This window comes from Scyliorhinus torazame, chromosome 5, assembly GCF_047496885.1.
Source record: "Scyliorhinus torazame isolate Kashiwa2021f chromosome 5, sScyTor2.1, whole genome shotgun sequence".
Taxonomy (NCBI): Eukaryota; Metazoa; Chordata; class Chondrichthyes; order Carcharhiniformes; family Scyliorhinidae; genus Scyliorhinus; species Scyliorhinus torazame.
Window position 1 is genome coordinate 196,670,892 of NC_092711.1, and position 19,642 is coordinate 196,690,533.

The following is a 19,642-nucleotide window of genomic DNA, read 5'->3' on the forward strand; positions in this document are numbered from 1 at the left end:
AGTGTGTTTATGTGTGTTTTTCTAAGTGCTCATGTATGTGCAGCGTGTGAGAAAGAAAATGTGATGCGAATCTTTGTGTGCCTGTAAGTATTTCAGTTTGTGCGTTTGTGTGTATCTGCCTATGTTTCTGCATGTTTCTGTGCATGCATGTCTTTATTTGTGTGTGAGTAAGTGTGTCTGTGCATCCTCTGATTTGAACAGGTCAGACATCACTGAATCCACCTCCGGGGAATCTGATGTGCCACTGTCAGTGGGGGAGAAAAAGCAGCAAACATATATAATCTTCTCTTTCTAGAAACAACATCTCCCAGACACACTGTGGGATATTAGTGAGACTGCAGCAGCACGAGGATATGTATTTAAAAAAAAAAAAATCCCGGCACTGGTAAGAGCTGAGCGATTGCTTATTGTGTAGTCTGCTTGCAGTGCTAGTCTGGCTGCTGTTTGAGCTGAATGCAGTGTGCTCTGTCAGAGGAGAGGAGATGTTGGAATTTGTGATTCCAATCCCAGACAAAATAATAATCAAGGATTGTCTGAAAAAAGTCATCATCTTCAAACATCAGCATCCAGCTTGTTGGAAGAGTCAGAGTGCAATAACTATGGATCTGGAAATGTGTTAATGCATGGGGTCTGAATCCAACATTTTGGAATCTAAACTGAATCAATTTATTTGAAAAATACGTCTGAGGTTGAACTACAGAAGGGACGGTTCCACAAAATGTCTTAGAGGTCTAGCTACAGAGAATGAAGAGAGAGGGAGTGAGAGAGAAAGAGAGGAATAACCAGGAATACAGGATGGATGAAACAAAGTATTTGTTGCCTGATATCCAAAGGGTGTTGTGAATATAAATCATTTTTAAAGGTGAGCAGTATTACATACTAGTTTAAAATTCTTTTTGTGTTTGAAAATATTGTAAAACATTCAGTCAAACTATGAGGCAAAACTTGGGCCCCGCAGGGGAGAATGATTCTGGCTGTATTCTTAGAATGTGCCTTTAACGTATCATGTCCAGCGAGTCACGAATAAGTCCCTCATGAAAAAAATAATTCAGCAATTCAATGTGATGACTTTGATTCTGAGCCCTCAATTAGAGGCTTGAAAATATGTTCAACAAAACACCCCAAAAATTATGTTTAAAATTCAAGTTCACAAAAGGAGATTATTTTTGTTGCTGAGACTGGATTCATGGTTTTTTTAAATCACTGTAAAAAACTGTAATGAACTTATTGCTCAGGGAATGTTATGTAGCCCCAAGAAGAGAGACTGCATTTAAAAAATGTGCCTCTAATTGATCATTGATCCAACTGATTGTTTATAAAGAAATGGAAATCATGTACATGTTTCTGCTGCTCTAATCATTGCTGGATTCATTTCTGCAGCTTCCCCATAAATTCAGTATATAGCACAGACTGCCAACCCTGTTTGACTTTTCATTGTGCTTTTCATGGTCGCATATGATGTAGACATGCAGTAAAAATGATTGGGCATCACACTGATGGAGCCAGGTGTTTGTGGCATGTGCATTTGCAAAATAAAAATAGAATTTTGTGTGTAGGATTTGAAGATTTGATCAGTTTTAATTGTTGCAAAAAGGCAGATATTTTCCTCCCCACTGCTGCTATGTTTATGTTGTGCACATCTGCACCTCGTTGTATTTTGTCACAGTAGGAGCTCAGATGGGCTCATCTGATTGCTTGTAGACATGGTGCGGACTCTGAATACACCAGCTGCCAAAAACATCCCAGCCCTCAGAGTTAACAAAAAGTGACCTCTTATTTCACACAATGAAATTGTGAGTATGCACACCCCAACATTAAACATTTTGTCCTCTTTCTGTTTGGCAACAAAATAAACGACTGACGTGATTTACTGTATCAATGTCTTTGATTTATTTCTGAAAACCAGAAGCACTGACTATACAGCAGGCACAACTCACAGTTGTTTCTAAGCAGCAGTGTCAATAATCAAACAGAGACAACTAACCAAGATGCTTATTTGAAATGCAAAAAATCCCCTCACTATACAATTTAATTAAACATGCTCTCGTATGAGACATGTTTATCCTTTCATTGGCCTGTTCACAAACATCTTCACATTTACCACGTTCTAAATCTTGGTGTAATAATGAGCTTTGAAAACATTGTTTGACAAAGGCCAATACCAGAAGCTCAGTCATAGTAATCCTGTCACGGTTGATGAATCACTAGGTTCTGGGAAGGCATTGTTTTGTGCACATTTGATGTCGTTAATGCCACATGACTATGATGTCATTGATGACACATTACTTTGATGTCACTTGTGTCACATGACTGTGATGTTATTGATGACATGGGGCTACTGTGTCATTGATGACATAGGGCTATGATGAACTTAATGACACAGGGCTATGATGTCACTGGTGACACATTACTTTGATTTCACTTGTGTCATATGGTTTTGATGTCAGTGTTGATACTGGGTTATATGTCACTGATGACACATGATTTTGTTGTCACTGATGATAAATTGATTTGATATATTAAAGGCACAGGCTAGGTTTCCGCTAACAACACTGGGATGAAATATTACAATGGATGCATGACAATGTCTTTAGTAATATCACATGGCTGGATAGCTGGCACTGAAGTGCCACCTTTGACATATGGCTACGATGTCTTTCGTGGAGCATTATCGTGCTATCATTGTGACCCATGAATACAATGTTATTGAAGGTTCTGATGTGATTATGATGTGAAAGATGCAACATTATATTATAGAATGGCCACAGTACAGTAGGAGAATATTTAACTTTCACAGACCATGCAATCTCTCAGCAAGAGCAATTGGAGCGAGTCCATCTTTTTTGATTCTGGCAATGATGGCACAAGGATGTGATGTCACTCAGTGCAGATGAATGTCATGTTACTGTAAGAAACACTTTGTGACATCACTGATTATAATTGGTTGCAGTTTGACTGATGGCACCTGACTGAGGCATCAATGATGTCACATAACTGTGGTATCACTGATGTCACCTGATGGTGGTATCATTGATGTCACCTGGATATGATGTCAATGATGTCACAGCCTGAGGTATCACTGAAGGCACCTGGCTATGATGTCAATGGTATCACGTGACTGTGGTATCAGTGATGTCACCTGGCTATGATGTCAATGATGTCACAAGGCTGTGGTATCACTGATATCACGTGCCTGTGGTATCACTGATGTCACCTGGCTCTGATATCAATGATGTCACTTGCCTATGGTATCATTGATGTCACCTGGCTATGATGTCAATGATGTCACATGACTGTTGTATCACTGATGTCACCTGGCTATGATGTCATTGATGTCACACTGGTGTGCTATCAAAGGTGGCACATGGTTGGAATGTCACTGCTGATGTTACGTGGCTGTGATGTCACTTATGGTAAATGGATCTGATGTCATTGCCAGGAGATGGCTGTGATATAATTGATGTCTTAGGGATGCGGTATCAATGAGAGCACATGGCCTTTGACATCAATAATCAGACCTGTCCATGATGTTATAGATAACACATGGCAATTTGTCATTAATGACATTTGGTTGCGATGCCAGAGATCGCTGATGGTTGTGATGTCAATGATGGCAAATGGTGCTGGTGTCATTGACATCATATGGCCCTGATGTCATTTCATTGCAGTGATGTAACAAATGATACAATTAATGTAAAGTTACAAATGGTATATAACTGTATTGTGATTGATGGAATTTCAGTGACATACAGGAACATAGGAATATTGGAGGTGGGGTAGGCCATTCTGCATTGCAGAAAATGTGGCTGTTGTCATTAATTGTCAGGCCATCATTAGCAACGGTACTTTGAAGGTCAATCCAGAGTAGATCAGGAACCCATTCGTGGAACACAGGAACAGGAGTAGGCTATTTGGCCCATCAAGCCTGCTTCACCATTCAGTTAGACCATGACAGATCACCTACCTCCTTCAATGCCACTTTCAAACATAGGGGGCGATTCTCCAGTATGGAGCCCAAGTGTTCACGCCGTCGTAAACGCCGTCGCGTTTCACGACGGCGCGAACCGGGCCCAGGTACGACCGATTCTGGCCCCCACAGGGGGCCAGCACAGTGCTGAAGCGGTTCATGCCGCTCCAGTCTCCTTTCACGGCGCCAAATGGCCGCAGCGCCAACCTGCGCATGCGTGGGGGACTTCTTTAGCGCGCCGGCCCCGACTCAAGATGGCGTCGGTGTTCAGGGGCCGGCCGTGCCAGAAAGTAGGCCCGGGGATGGAGAGGCCGGACTGCAGATCAGTGGGCCCCGATCGCGGGCCAGACCCCATCGGAAGCCCCCCAGGTGAAGGAGCCCCCCTCGCCCCCCGACCGCTCGCGCAGAGTTCCCGCTAGCAGCGACCAGGGGTGAACGGCACCGGCGGGACTCTGTCGTATCGCAGCGGCCGTGCGGCCCATTCGGGCCGAAGAATCGGCGGCCCCGCTGATTCACGCGCTGGCGCAAATGGCGGCAATTCTCCGCACCTCGGAGAATCGCGCGCCAGTGTCGTGGCGTCGTGGCGCAGTTGCGCCGATTCTCCGGCCCGGCGCAGGGCTCGGGGAATTGCCCCCACTCTCTCCATAACCCTTGATGTCATTGGTATCTAGGAATCTATCGATTTCTGTCTTGAACATGTTCAATGACTGATCTTCCACAGCCCTCTGGGGTAGAGAATTTCAAAGGTTCACCACCTTCTGAGTGAAGAGATTCCTCACCATTTCAGTCTTAAATGCCCCATCCCGTATAATGAGACTGTGTTCCGTGGTTCTAGACTCAAGAGCCAATAACCCTGTATGAATTTTGTAAGTTTCAATAAGGTCACCCCCCATTCTTCAAAATTCTAGAGAATGCAGGCCCAGTTTCTTCACTCTCTACTCATAAGACAATCCTGCCATCGCAGGTATTAATCTGGTGCATCTTCCTTGTACTCCCTCTATAGCAAGTATATCTTTCCTTTGATGGAGACCAAAACTGTACATAAGTGTGGTCTCACCAAGATTCGATCTAATTGTCACAAGACATCTTCACTCTTGCACTCAAATCTCCTTGCGATGGCAAGGCATACAATTTGCCTTCCTTATTGCTTGCTACACCTGCCTGTTTGATTTTGGTGCCTCATGAACAAGGACACCAGAGCCCTTTGGACACCAGTACTTCCTAACTTCTCACCATTTAAGAAATACCTTTCTGTTTCTTTCCAGCAAATTGGAGAACCTCACACTTTGTCGCATTATATTTCACCTGCTATGTTCTTGCCCATTCACTTAGCCTGGCCAAGTACTCTGGAAGCCTTGCGACTTACATTGCCACTTAGTTTTATGTCATAAGCAAATGTCACAGTAGAAGACGCAAAAAGCATTCCAAGAACATTAGAAAAGCAGGGGTCAAAAAGGAAAGAGGAACTTAAAACAATTACAATCACTGCAGAGAAAGTACGAGGAAAGCTAACGGGACTAAGGTCTCCTGGACCTGAAAGCTTGCATGCTCAGGTCATAAAAGAAGTGGTTGCTGAGTTAATGACCGGACTTATCCGGGAATTCATGCCAGCAGGATCTGCGAGACCTGCCGACGGCGCACACTTCCATTGTGCGTTTCCCAGCAGCGAGGGGTGCATTTAGCAGGAAACTCCATTGGCGAGACCAGAAGATTCTGCCAGAAGCCAATGGCGGGCCGCCTCCATGAAACACATGGCCGATTGCATGGGAAATCCGACCCAGTGAATTAATTAGTTATGATTTTCCAAAATTATCCAGATTCTGGAAAGGGTCCAGCAGAATTTTGTTGCAGATGAAGAAAGGAGCAAGACAGAAAGTAGGAAACTATAGGCCTCTTAGCCAAACGTTAACCATTGGGAAAATGCGGGAATCCATTGTTATTTTTCTTTATTTTTCAAAAGATTTAAAGTAACCAATTCATTTTTGTTCCAATTAAGGAGCAGTTTAGCATGGGCACTCCACCTACCTACGCATATCTTTGGGTTGTGGTGGTGAGACGCAGAATGAGCAAACTCCACATGACAGTGACCCGGGGCAGCAGTGCTAACCACTGCGCCACTGTGCCGCCCTTAGAATCCATTGTTCGGGAGGTTGTATCAGGACATTTAGAAAATCCTAATACAATCATGCAGACTCAACATGGTTTTGTGAAAGGGAAATAGTTTTTGCTAACTTTATAAGAATGTTTTGAAGATGTAACAAAAAGGATGAGTAAAGGGGGAGATAATAATCTTTTATTGTCACAAGTATGAAGTTACTGTGGAAAGCCCCTAGGCGCCACATTCCGGGGCCTGTTTGGGTAAGCTGGTACGGGAATTGAACCCACGCTGCTGGCCTTGTTCAGCATCACAAACCAGCTGTCTAGCTCACTGAGCTAAACCAGTGTGATGAACGATGACTGCCTTATCATCATGTAAGGTGATGTCCCCTTTAAGACCGGGCTTGGAACCCTGGGGACTCCGCCTCTGGCTCCGCCCATCTGTGAGCTATATATAAAGGGCTGCATTGTGGGCTGTACAGCAGTTAGCACATGTCTCAGCTCTAGCATAGTTCTTAGTCTAATAAAGCCTTCTTTACCGTTTACACTCTAAGCGTCGTTATTGAGAATACCTCAATTTATTAGACTAAACTAGATTCAGGATGGACGCAGGCCTAAAACCGGAGAGGCTCAACCTGGAAGCACGGACTCCGGAGGTGAAGGAAATTTTTAAATACTGGCTGCGGTGCTTCGAGGCCTACCTGGACTCCACAGAGACTCCCATCCTGGGGCCACGCAAGCTGCGCCTACTCCACGCCCGGGTGAGTCACAGAATCTCCGCCACGCTCGAAAAGGCGACGACTTATGAAGAGGCGGTCGAGTTACTCCACAAGCGGTTTGTCAAGCCCATCAATGAGGTACACGCCAGGCATCTGCTCTCTACCTACTGGCAGCGCTCGGGGCAATCGCTAGACAAATTCGGCGAGAAACTCACCGCGCTTGCCAGGGACTGTGACCATCAGGATGTGACAAGGGAAGTCCATATGAACCTGCACATCAGAGACGCTTTCGTGTCCGGCATCCGCTCGACCTACATCCGGCAGCGGCTGCTCGGAAAAGGGGCAAAAGACCTCCAGGACACGCTAACGCTCGCCTCCTCGCTGGAGGTGGCCCGACATAACTTGGGTACGTACCCCGCGGACTCTGCGAGCCCCCCCTGGACTTCCTCAGACTCAGCCGTATTACAGGCCTGCGCCACGCGGCGACCCGCTCACCATGGGGACACACTGTGCTACTTCTGTGGGCAGGGCCAGCATTCACGCCCGCTCCGCGATCTGCAGCGACTGCGGGAAGAAAGGGCATTTTGCGAGGGTCTGCCTGTCCAGACCCAGGGACCAGAAAAACAAAGAACAGCCAGCTCTAAAATCAGGCTCTCAGGCCCGCAGGCCTCACAATGCGGCTGCGCACCGACCCGACACGTCCCCTTCTGACGCGTCATCAGCCTATGCGAACCATGGGAGCGGCCATCTTGGTGGCGGCCATCTTCTCGACCCGACACTTGCGGCCATTTTACGAGTCCGACTCGGCTGAGGACTCCGATTACCCACGAGTGGGAGCAATCATCCTCGACCAAACTCGGCCAAAACACCTGCAGAACTCTGTGATGCAGGTCCAGGTCAACGGGCGCGACACTGCATGCCTCTTCGACTCCGGGAGCACGGAGAGCTTTATCCACCCTGAAACGGTAAGGCGCTGCTCCCTACATCCCGCATCCCAAACCATAGCCCTCGCATCCGTGTCCCACTCGGTACAAATTGAGGGGTACTGTATTGCGGATCTCTCGATCCAGGGTGCCAAAAACACCCATTTCAAATTTTATATCCTCCCTCACCTCTGTGCCCCCTGCTGCTCAGACTGGATTTCCAGTGCAGCCACCGAAGCCTGACACTGAAGTTCGGCGGACCCTTGGTAGGAGGTTTACCCTCGTCACCGGCCAACGGTCAGTCGCCTATATGTTCGATAACACGCAACGGGGCAAAATAAAAAACGATAACATTTTGAGATGGAGGATCGAACTCTCCACCTACACGTACGATATCAAGTATTGTCCAGGGGAGCTCAACGAGCCCCCAGATGCCCTGTCCCGCGGCACATGTGCCATCGCGCAGGACGACCGCCTGCAAGCCATCCACAATGACCTCTGCCATCCGGGGGTTACCCGGCTCGTCCATTTTATCAAGTCCCGCAACCTACCTTACTCAACCAAGGAGGTCAAGGCCATGGGCAGGGCCTGCCAGATCTGTGCGGAGTGCAAACCACACTTCTATCGGCCAGACAAGGTTCGGCTCGTGAAGGCCTCGGGTCCCTTTGAGCGACTGAGCGTGGACTTCAAGGGGCCCCTCACATCCACCAATCATTATGCCTATTTCCTCACCATGATCGATGAGTTCTCCCGTTTCCCATTCGCTATTCCCTCCCCTGACATGACTCAGCCACTGTGATTAAGGCACTGCACAGCATCTTCACCCTGTTCGGTTTCCCCGCTTATATCCACAGCCACCGGGGTACATCGTTCACGAGCAATGAACTGCGTCAGTATCTGCTCAGCAAAGGCATCGCCTCGAGCAGAACGACCAGTTATAACCCATGGGGAAATGGGCAGGTGGAGAGGGAGAACGCAACAGTGTTCGGCTGTCCTTCTGGCCCTGCGGTCGAGAAGTCTCCCAACCACCCGCTGGCAGGAGGTCCTACCCGATGCCCTACACTCCATTAGGTCACTCCTCTGCACGGCCACGAATGAGACCCCTCACGACCGATTGTTTCTCTTCCCCAGGAAGTCTACCTCCGGGGTCTCGCTTCCACCTTGGCTGATGGCTCCGGGACCTGTTCTTCTCCGGAGGCACACGAGGAGCCATAAAACGGACCCCCTAGTCGAAGAGGTCTGACTGCTCCACACCAACCCCAGTTACGCCTATGTTGAGTACCCCGACGGCAGGCAAGATACGGTTTCCCTCCGGGATCTGGCACCCGCTGGATCCCCCACCACAGACGCCCCTTCCCGCACCGCGCCCCTGCAGGACCCGTCGCTTCCTACAACACACCCCTTCCGGCCCTACCCCGCATTGGTGAGCACCTACCACGCTACCCCCCTTTACACACCCCGCCGGCGCCGGTACCGCTACCCACGGCCCTGCCTAGTCCCCCTGCCCCGACACGGACCGAAGCTCCGACCGCTGTGCTCCCGGATGTGCACTCAAAAAGGACGTCTGTGCCCGCCGCACCACCGCCTGAACTGAGGACGTCTAGGGGGACGATCCAGCCACCGAGACGGATGGATCTATGATGACACTTCACCCCCGCCGGACTCTTTTTAAACAGGGGGTGAATGTGATGAACGGTTACTGCCTTAACGTCATGTAAGGTGATGTCCCCTTTAAGACCGGGTTTGGAACCCTGGGGACTCTGCCTCTGGCTCCGCCCATTTGTGAGCTATATATAAAGGGCTGACTTGTGGGCTGTACAGCAGTTAGCACATGTCTCAGCTCTAGCATGGTTCTTAGTCTAATAAAGCCTTCTTTACCGTTTACACTCTAAGCGTCGTTATTGAGGGTACCTCAACCAGATATATTTGTATTTCCAAAAGGTGTTTGATAAGGTGCCTCATAAAAGGTTGCTACACAAGACTAGACTTATACAATTGTGAATGATATATTAACATGGACAGAAGATTGGTTAACTAACAGGAAACAATGAGTCGGGATAAATTCTTTACTTCCAAGTTGGCAAACCGTAATTAGTTGAGTGCCATAGAGATCATTGGTGAGGCCTCAATATTTATGGTCTATATTAATGAGTTGAATGTAGCGACCGACTGTAATGTAGCCAAATTTGCTGATGATGCTGTTGCAGACAGGTGACGGGATCAATTAAAACAGCCCTGATTTCCCCGCTCTCTACACGTCCATAAACGCTAAGGTGTTTTTAAAACTTGATTTCTCCCTTAATAAATGGTGGCTTTATTTCCCCCAACCCTTAAATTTGGAAATGCTCCAATCCTCACTGAGTAACGTGCACAGCAAACCCGAGGTAAGATAAAATATAAAGGGTTGGTTTATTTTAATACACACGTGAGAGAGGGTTTTGCGACGTGCATCCCTGTTACATTCACACAATAAACGGGGGATAAGCAAAAAGGTTCAGGACGTGACAAAAATAAAATACAGGTTGGGCCTTTACACATGTCCAGAGTCCAGAGTCCAGAATAAGGGGCGAAATTCTCCGTAATCGGCACAATGTCCGCCGACCGGCGCCAAAAACGGCGCAAATCAGTCCGGCATCGCGCCGCCCCAAAGGTGCAGAATCCTCCGCATCTTGAGCGGCTGAGCCCTAACCTTGAGGGGCTAGGCCCGCGGCGGACTGATTTCCGCCCCGCCAGCTGGCGGGAAAGGCCTTTGGTGCCCCGCCAGCTGGCGCGGAAATGACATTGCTTGGCGGCAAATCCGCGGGAGCGTTAGCGGCCGCTCACGGCATCCCCGCGCATGCGCAGTGGAGCGGAACATCCCCGCGATTCTCCGGCCCGGATGGGACAAAGTCCCGCCGCTAAAATGCCTGTCCCGCCGGCGTAGACTAAACCACCTACCTTACCGGCGGGACAAGGCGGCACGGGCGGGCTCCGGGGTCCTGGGGGGGAGGGGGCGCGGGGTGATCTTGCACCGGGGGGTGACCCCATGGTGGCCTGGCCCGCGTTCGGGGTCCACCGATCCGCGGGCGGGCCTGTGCCGTAGGGGCACTCTTGCCCTTCCGCCTTCGCCACGGTCTCCACCATGGCGGAGGCGGAAGAGACTCCCTCCACTGCGCATGTGCGGGAATGCTGTCAGCGGCCGCTAACGCTCCCGCGCATGCGCCGCCCGGAGATGTCATTTCCGCACCAGCTGGCGGGGCACCAAAGTCCTTTTCCGCCAGCTGGCGGGGCGGAAATTCGTCCGGCGCGGGCCTAGCCCTTCAAGGTGAGGGCTCGGCCCCCCAAGTTGCAGAGCATTCCGACCCTGATGTCGAATGGAATGTTCCTGCTGCGGAGAAGTTGATGGATTGTAGGGTGATCCATCTTTCCGAAGCAAGACTTCTATGATGAGGGAAGGAACATCGAGTCACTTAGTCTTGGAGGGACAAGTTCCAAAGTTCCAGCAATTGGGAGGGTTGCTTTCTGCTGCCACTTGTTTGATGGTAGATATAGATACACAGATACATAGAAGATAGGAGCATGAGGAGGCCTTTTGGTCCTTCGAGCCTGCTCCGCCATTTGTCATGATCATGGCTGATCATCCAACTCAATAGCCTAATCCTGCTTTCTCCCCATAGCCTTTGATCCCATTCTCCCCAAGTGCTATATCCAGCCACCTCTTGAATATATTCAATGTTTTAGCATCAACTACTTCTCGTGGTAATGAATTCCACAGGCTCACCACTCTTTGTGTGAAGAAATGTTGCCTCATCTCTGTCCGAAATGGTTTATCCTGAATCCGCAGACTGTGACCCCTGGGGCGAGATTCTCCAACCCCCCGCCGGGTCGGAGAATCGCCGGGGGCTGGCGTGAATCCCGCCCCCGCCGGTTGCCGAAGTCTCTGGCACCAGAGATTCGGCGGGGGCGGGAATCGCGGCGCGCCGGTTGGCGGGCCCCCCCGCTCGATTCTCCGGCCCGGATGGGCCGAAGTCCCGCCGCTAAAATGCCTGTCCCGCCGGCGTAAATTAAACCACCTACCTTACCGGCGGGACAAGGCGGCGCGGGCGGGCTCCGGGGTCCTGGGAGGTGCGCGGGGCAATCTGGCACCGGGGGGTGGCCCCATGGTGGCCTGGCCCGCGATCAGGGCCCACCGATCCGCAGGCGGGCCTGTGCCGTGGGGGCATTCTTTCCCTTCCGCCTCCGCCACGGTCTCCACCATGGCGGAGGCAGAAGAGACTCCCTCCACTGCGCATGCGCGGGGATGCCGTCTGCGGCCGCTGACGCTCCCGTGCATGCGCCGCCCGGGGATGTCATTTCCGCGCCAGCTGGCGGGGCACCAAAGGCCTTTTCTGCCAGCTGGCGGGGCGGAAATTCGTCCGGCGCCGACCTAGCCCCTCAATGTTGGGGCTCGGCCCCCAAAGATGTGGAGCATTCCGCACCTTTGGGGCGGCGCGATGCCCGTCTGATTTGCGCCGTTTTGGGCGCCAGTCGGCGGACATTGCGCTGTTTCCGGAGAATTTCGCCCCTGGTTCTGGACACACCCATCATTGGTAACATCTTCCCTGCATCTATCCTGTCCAGTCCTGTGAGAATTTTATAAGTCTCTAAGAGATCCCCCCTCATTCTTCTGAACTCCAGCGAGAACAATCCTAACCTAGTCAACCTCTCCTCATATGACAGTCTCGCCATCCCTGGAATCAGTCTGGTAAACCTTCGCTGTGCTCCTTTGAGAGCAAGAACATCAGTCCTCAGAAAAGGAGACCAGAACTGCGCACAATATTCCAGGTGTGGCCTCACCAAGGCCCTGTACAATTGCAGCAACACATCCCTGCTTCTGCACTTGAAACCTCTCGCAATGAAGGCCAACGTACCATTAGCCTTCTTTACTGCCTGCTGCACCAGCATACTTACTTTCAGCGACTGGTGCACAAGGACATCCAGGTCCCACTGCACACTCCCCTCTCCCAATTTACAACCATTCAGGTAGTAATCTACCTTCCTGTTTTTTCTTCCAAAGTGAATAACCTCACACTTATCCAAATTATATTGCATCTGCCAGTGATTTGCCCACTCTCCCAACCTGTCCAGATCATGCTGTAGGATCCCTGCATCCTCGTCACAGTTCACCCTCCCACCTAACTTGGTATCTTCTGCAAACCTTGAGATGTTACATTTTGTAGCACAGGAGTTCTGTTCTCATTGGAGGTTAAACTGTAACTGCAGAGTTCGCAGTTCCACAGGACAATACTACAGTGCAGCTGAACAAAGGATGGCTGGCACTTTGAGGTGTTTCCTTGGAGTCAGGATTTCTTTTGTTCTTGGAGACACTGGTTTTGGATTGACTAAATGTAGCCCCCTTGTTGAAACCATTGAGTTAGGACAATTAATGCTCTGGCCAATAGCACCATTATTGGAAGGTTAGGGCTTACACAATGCCTTTGCTCATAAGTGGCTGGGGCAGACTGTTCATCTGCGAGGACATTGTGTTGGCTTAGCTGGAGTGGTCACATTCCAGGCATTTGAGGTATGAGCCTTTGCTTGTTCTGAAACTTCTGGAAGTCAGCATGTGACCAGCTGCAGCCATCTTGACAACTCAGCAATTGTCTATTTTTAAAAGCATTTAAAAAAGTATTTTAAAGTAGTCCAGCTGATGAATGTATGTTTGTGTATTTTCCTTCATGCCTTGACCGTGATAACACAAAGATAAGTATGTCGCAAGTCATGAGGACACAATTTGCAAAGTGATATAGATAGATTAAGTGAATGAGCAAAACATTGGCAGATGCGGTATAATGGCAAAAGGTGTGAGGTTGTCCACTTTGGCAGGAATTACAGAAAAGCAGAATATTATTTAAGTGGAGAGAGAGTGTTTAATGCTGCAGTACAGAGGTGTTTTGTAGCGATATCAGAAAATGCAGCTACAGCAAGAAAGTGGGAAGACACATGGAGTGTTGGCCTTTATTTAAACTTAATTACCTGCAAAGACTCGCATTCAAAGTATCGTGTTGCATCATTGACTTTGTCTATATATGTGTTTCTGGAACCCACCTCTTCATTCACCTGAGGAAGGAGCAGTGCTCCAAAAGCTAGTGACTCCAAACAAACCTGTTGGACGTTAACCTGATGTTGTAAGACCTCTTACTGTGCCCACTCCAGTCCAACGCCGGCATCTCCATATCATGACTTAAGGAAGGATATACTTACATTGGCAGCAATTCAGAGGTCACTAGGTTGCTGCTGGGATGAAGGAGTTGTCTTATGAGAAAAGGTTGAGCATGTTGGACCTATACTCATTGGAGTTTGAAGGTTTAGAGATAATGCACTGGATTCTCTGTTTGGAAGATGTTCTCCCGCCAGAGCTGAATTGCACGGTCCCCTAGTGGTTGTAAAGTGGGATACAATTCAGTGTTCCATGCCTTGCAAATTTATTCATGGTGTGGAATACGAGGGATTATAATACGAGGGCCGTTATTAAAGACATAGACATAGAACATACAGTGCAGAAGGAGGCCATTCGCCCATCGAGTCTGCACCGACCCAGTTAAACCCTCACTTCCACTCTATCCCCGTAACCCAATAACCCTTCCTAACTTTGTTAGTCACTCAGGGCAATTTATCATGGCTAATGCTCCTAACCTGCATGTCTTTTGTCTGTGGGAAGAAACTGGAGCACCCGGAGGAAACCCACGCAGAGACTGGGAGAACGTGCAGACTCCGCACAGCCAGTGACCCGGCGGGGAATCGAACCTGGGACCCTGGCACTGTGAAGCCACTGTGCTATCCACTTGTGCTACCGTGCTGCCCAATCTTGAGCAGTTGGCCTGATAGGAGGGTCCCGCAGTCGGCCAACACTCCCGCACCACAAATCAGCCCCGAACCCCCCCCGGCCATCATAAATCGGCCCTAACCACCACCCTCATTGCACGGCAGCACCTACCCAGATTGCATGGGTTCACCCCCCCCCCACCCATACCCCCAAATATGGGGGTGACCTGACTCGCCCCACCTTCCAGGATCCCCTGTAAACCCCCCGCCCCACAGGGAACCATGCCGAAAGCAAGTCCTTCCACAGATCCCCCTCCCCCACACACACATGGTAGGGCAGCACGGTAGCACAAGCGGCTAGCGCTGTGGCTTCACAGCGCCAGGGTCCCAGGTTCGATTCCATGCTGGGTCACTGTCTTTGCGGAGTCTGCACGTTCTCTCCGTCTCTGCATGTGTTTCCTCCAGGTGCACCGGTTGGGTTGTGGGGATAGGGTGGAAGTGAGGGCTTAAGTGGGTCAGTGCAGACTCGATGGGCCCAATTGGCCTACTTCTGCACTGTTTGTTCTATGTTCTATGTTGACTCACAGAGCTTCGTTAATCTTTGAAACTCTCTTCCATTGGGAGCTGGCTCAATGAATATATTCAAGATTGAGATAGATTCTTGATTGACCAGGGAGTGAAGAGTTCTGAGCAACAGGCAAGGAAGTGGGATTAAGGCCACAATGAAATCAGCCCTGATTTTACTGAATGGTTGAGCAGGATTGATTGGCCAAAAGGCCAACTCCTGCTCCTATTTCTTATAATCTTACAAAGTTCACAAATGACAACTGGATGAGTACGTGAAAAGACACATGGTTCTAGGTGCGAAATAAGTGGTTTGGAGGGGATCTGAGTGTGGCGCACAATGACTTACGAGAGAGACGAGAAGTGATGAAGTTGATTCAGGCTTTATTAAGCGAGACTTGTCCCCAGCAGTTCAGCAACAGAATGAAGCGGCGGGGAGAAGCTCGGGTTCTTATACTCCGCCTTCAGGGCGGAGCCAGGAGTCAGCAGCCAACCAGGACCCGGGATCTGTCAGCCAATAGCATCACGGCTTCATAGTCCCACATGACCCCTAATACATACCACCACATTCACCCCTTGTTAAAAAGGAACCCGGCGGGGTGGTGGTTCGCATGGTGGTAGGGGTTTACAAGGCTGGCCCTGGAAGGAAAATTTCGGACATGTTACTCCAGTTTTAGCCCTACATTGGGCTATGTACAAAGTTTGCGAAACTATTTACAATATTAGCAAGGGAAAAAAAAAATGTCTTTTGTTACAATACAACAACATTCTTGGTGTCACGCGGATGCCACGAGTCGAGCGGGCGGTCTGGTCTTCCTCGTGAATCGCCTCAGCCCTGGTGGTGGTGCAGGTGCTTGTTCAGGCATTGTCGTCTCCGGGAGCGTTTCGGTGTTTGTTCCCGTTTCACTCCTGGGCGGGCACGGGAGGAGGACCGATCCTCCCGGGAAGGGGGTGGTCGCGGGGTGCGTCGGTGGTAGGGAGGGGATGATCAGTGTCGGGGGGGTGTGTGTGTTGCCGGCGGGCGCCAGGTCCCGCAGGGAGACCGTGTCCTGGCGGCCGTCGGGGTATCCACGTATGCGTACTGTGGGTTCGCGTGGAGAAGGTGAACCCTCTCGACCAACGGGCCCGATTTGTGCGCCCTCACATGTTTCCGGAGCAAGATGGGTCCTGGGGCCGCCAGCCAGGTCGGCAGCGACGTTCCGGAGGAGGACTTCCTGGGGAAGACAAGGAGGCACTCATGAGGTGTTTGGTTAGTGGTGGTTCACAGCAGCGACCGGATGGAGTGGAGAGCGTCCGGGAGGACCTCCTGCCACCGGGAAACTGGGAGATCCCTGGACCGTAGGGCCAGCAGGACGGTCTTCCATACCGTGCCGTTCTCCCTCTCTACTTGCCCATTCCCCCGGGGGTTGTAGCTGGTCGTCCTGCTCGAGGCTATGCCCTTACTGAGCAGGAACTGGCGCAGCTCGTCACTCATGAAGGAGGACCCCCTTTCGCTATGGATATACGCGGGGCAACCGAACAGTGTGAATATGGTGCCAAGGGCTTTAATGACTGTGGCCGCTGTCATGTCGGGGCAGGGGATGGCGAAGGGGAAACGAGAGTACTCGTCCACCACATTCAGGAAGTATGCGTTGCGGTCAGTGGAGGGGAGGGGCCCTTTGAAATCCAAACTGAGGCGTTCAAAGGGGCGGGAAGCCTTGATCAGGTGCGCTCTATCCGGCCTGAAAAAGTGCGGTTTGCACTCTGCGCAGATGTGGCAGTTCCTGGTGACTGTACGGACCTCCTCCACAGAGTAGGGGAGGTTGCGGGACTTTATGAAATGGTAGAATCGAGTGACCCCCGGGTGGCAGAGGTCCTCGTGGAGGGTTTGGAGGCGGTTAATTTGTGCGTTGGCACATGTGCCGCGGGATAGGGCATCGGACGGCTCGTTCAGCTTTCCGGGACGGTACAAGATCTCATAGTTGAAGGTGGAGAGCTCGATCCTCCACCTTAAGATCTTGTCATTTTTAATTTTGCCCCGCTGTGCATTATCGAACATGAAGGCTACCGACCGTTGGTCGTTGAGGAGAGTGAATCTCCTGCTGGCCAGGTAATGCCTCCAATGTCGCACAGCTTCCACTATGGCTTGGGCTTCCTTTTCCACTGAGGAGTGGCTGATTTCTGAGGCGTGGAGGGTCCAGGAGAAAAAGGTCACGGGTCTGCCCGCTTGGTTAAGGGTGGCCGCCAGAGCTACGTCGGATGCATCGCTCTCGACCTGGAAGGGGAGGGACTCATCGATGGCGCGCATCGTGGCCTTTGCGATATCCGCTTTGATGCGGCTGAAGGCCTGGCGAGCCTCTGTCGACAGGGGGAAGGTAGTGGTCTGTATTAGCAGGCGGGCCTTGTCTGCATACTGGGGGACCCACTGGGCGTAAAATGAAAAGAAACCCAGGCAACGTTTCAGGGCTTTGGAGCAGTGGGGGAGGGGGAAATCCATAAGGGGGCGCATGCGTTCGGGGTCGGGGCCTATTATCCCATTGCGCACTACGTATCCCAGGATGGCCAACCGGTTTGTGCTAAAAACGCACTTTTCCTCGTTGTATGTGAGGTTCAGGGCGTTAGCGGTCTGGAGGAATTTTTGGAGGTTGGCGTCGTGGTCCTGCTGATCGTGGCCGCAGATGGTTACGTTGTCGAGATACGGGAACGTGGCCTGCAACCCGTGCTGGTCAACCATTCGGTCCATCTCCCGTTGGAAGACCGAGACCCCGTTCGTGACACCAAATGGGACCCTTAGGAAGTGGTATAGACGCCCGTCTGCCACGAAGGCTGTGTACTTGCGGTCACCTGGGCGGATGGGGAGCTGGTGGTAGGCGGACTTGAGGTCCACGGTGGAGAAAACCTTATACTGGGCAATCCGATTTACCATGTCGGATATGCGGGGGGAGAGGGTACGCATCTAGCTGTGTGTACCTGTTGATGGTCTGGCTATAGTCTATGACCATCCTTTGCTTCTCCCCGGTCTTTACTACTACCACCTGGGCTCTCCAGGGACTATTGCTGGCCTGGATTATGCCTTTCTTCAGCAACCGCTGGACTTCAGACCGAATAAATATCCGGTCCTGGGCACTGTACCGTCTGTTCCTAGTGGCGACGGGTTTGCAATCCGGGGCGAGGTTTGCAAACAAGGACGGCGGTTCAACCTTGAGAGTTGCGAGGCCGCAGATAGTGAGTGGGGGTATTGGGCCGCCAAATTGAAATGTTAGGCTCTGCAGGTTACACTGGAAATCTAATCCCAGTAATGTGGGCGCGCAGAGTTGGGGAAGGACGTAGAGCCTGTAGTTCTTAAACTCCCTCCCTTGCACCGTTAGGTTTGCGATGCAGAACCCTTTGATCTCTACGGAGTGGGATCCTGCAGCTAGGGAAATCTTTTGCGTACTTGGATGGATGGTCAGAAAGCAGCGTCTCACCGTGTCTGGGTGAATAAAACTCTGTGCTCCCGGAGTCGATTAAGCATGATGTCTCGTGTCCGTTGATCAGCACCGTTGTTGTCGTCGTCTGGAGCGTCCGGGGCCGTGATTGATCCAGAGTCACCGAAGCCAGTCGTGGTAGTAGTGTCGCGGCGTCTCCTTCGGACCCCGTGGAGCCGTCGATGCTGGGGTCCTTTGTTGTCAACCAAGATGGTGGCGTCCATGAATCGCACGCGGCCGGGGGTGGACAAAATGGCCGCCCCCATGGATCACACGTGGTCGGGGGTGGACAAAATGGCCGCCCCCATGAATCGCACGTGGCTGGGGGGGTCACAAGATGGCGGCGCCCATCCTCGCCTCGTGGTGCCCGGGACCCAAAATGGCGGCACCCGTGGGTCGCACATGGGGCGCTGGGGGGGGGTTGGGGAGTGTTTGGGCTATGCTGGGCTCGTTCTTCTCCGGGGATTGCGGCGACCCCCCGGGACCGGCACACTGCCGCATAATGGCTCTTCTTGCCGCAGCTTTTACAAATAGCTGCGCGGGCCGGGCAGCGCTGCCGGGGGTGTTTCGCTTGCCCGCAGAAATAGCAGCGGGCCCCCCCGGGATGGTCTGGCGCTTTAACCGTGCAAGCCTGCGAGGGGGTTGTCGCGACGGAGGTCCACGGAGCCCAAGCGGCTGCCACGCGGTCGGGGCCTTAGGCGCGGGCGTTCTGCGAGGCCACATCTAGGGAAGCTGCAAGGGCCCGTGCCTCTGAGAGTCCTAGCGACTCTCTTTCTAAAAGTCTTTGGCGGATTTGGGGAGAGTTCATACCTACCACAAAACCATCGCAAATTTGCATGTCTGTGTGTTCCATCGCGTTCACCGGCGGGCAGCTGCAGCCCCGTCCCAAAATTAGCAGCGCGGCGTAGAACTCTTCTAGCGATTCTCCGGGACTTTGCTGTCTCGTTGCGAGTTGGTGGCGCGCGTAGACCTGGTTCACGGGCCGAACGTAGATGACCTTCAGTAATGAGAGCGCCGTCGGGAAATCCTCTGCGTCTTCTATGAGAGGGTAAATTTCCGGGCTTACCCTCGAATGCAGGACCTGCATTTTCTGGTCTTCTGTGATCCGGCCGGGGGCCGATCGGAGGTAGCCTTCAAAACATG

General features: G+C 51.3%; 1 protein-coding gene across 1 annotated transcript in view; it reads left to right on the plus strand.

The window, feature by feature from the left end:
- The first annotated feature begins 317 nt into the window (after positions 1-317).
- LOC140420864 (gamma-aminobutyric acid receptor subunit alpha-3-like) overlaps positions 318-19,642 on the plus strand; it is a 632,301-nt gene continuing 612,976 nt past the window's right edge. Inside the window, exon 1 of the mRNA XM_072504959.1 lies at positions 318-862. The gene's annotated coding sequence lies outside the window, so the exon portion shown is untranslated. The remainder of the gene's footprint in view (positions 863-19,642) is intronic.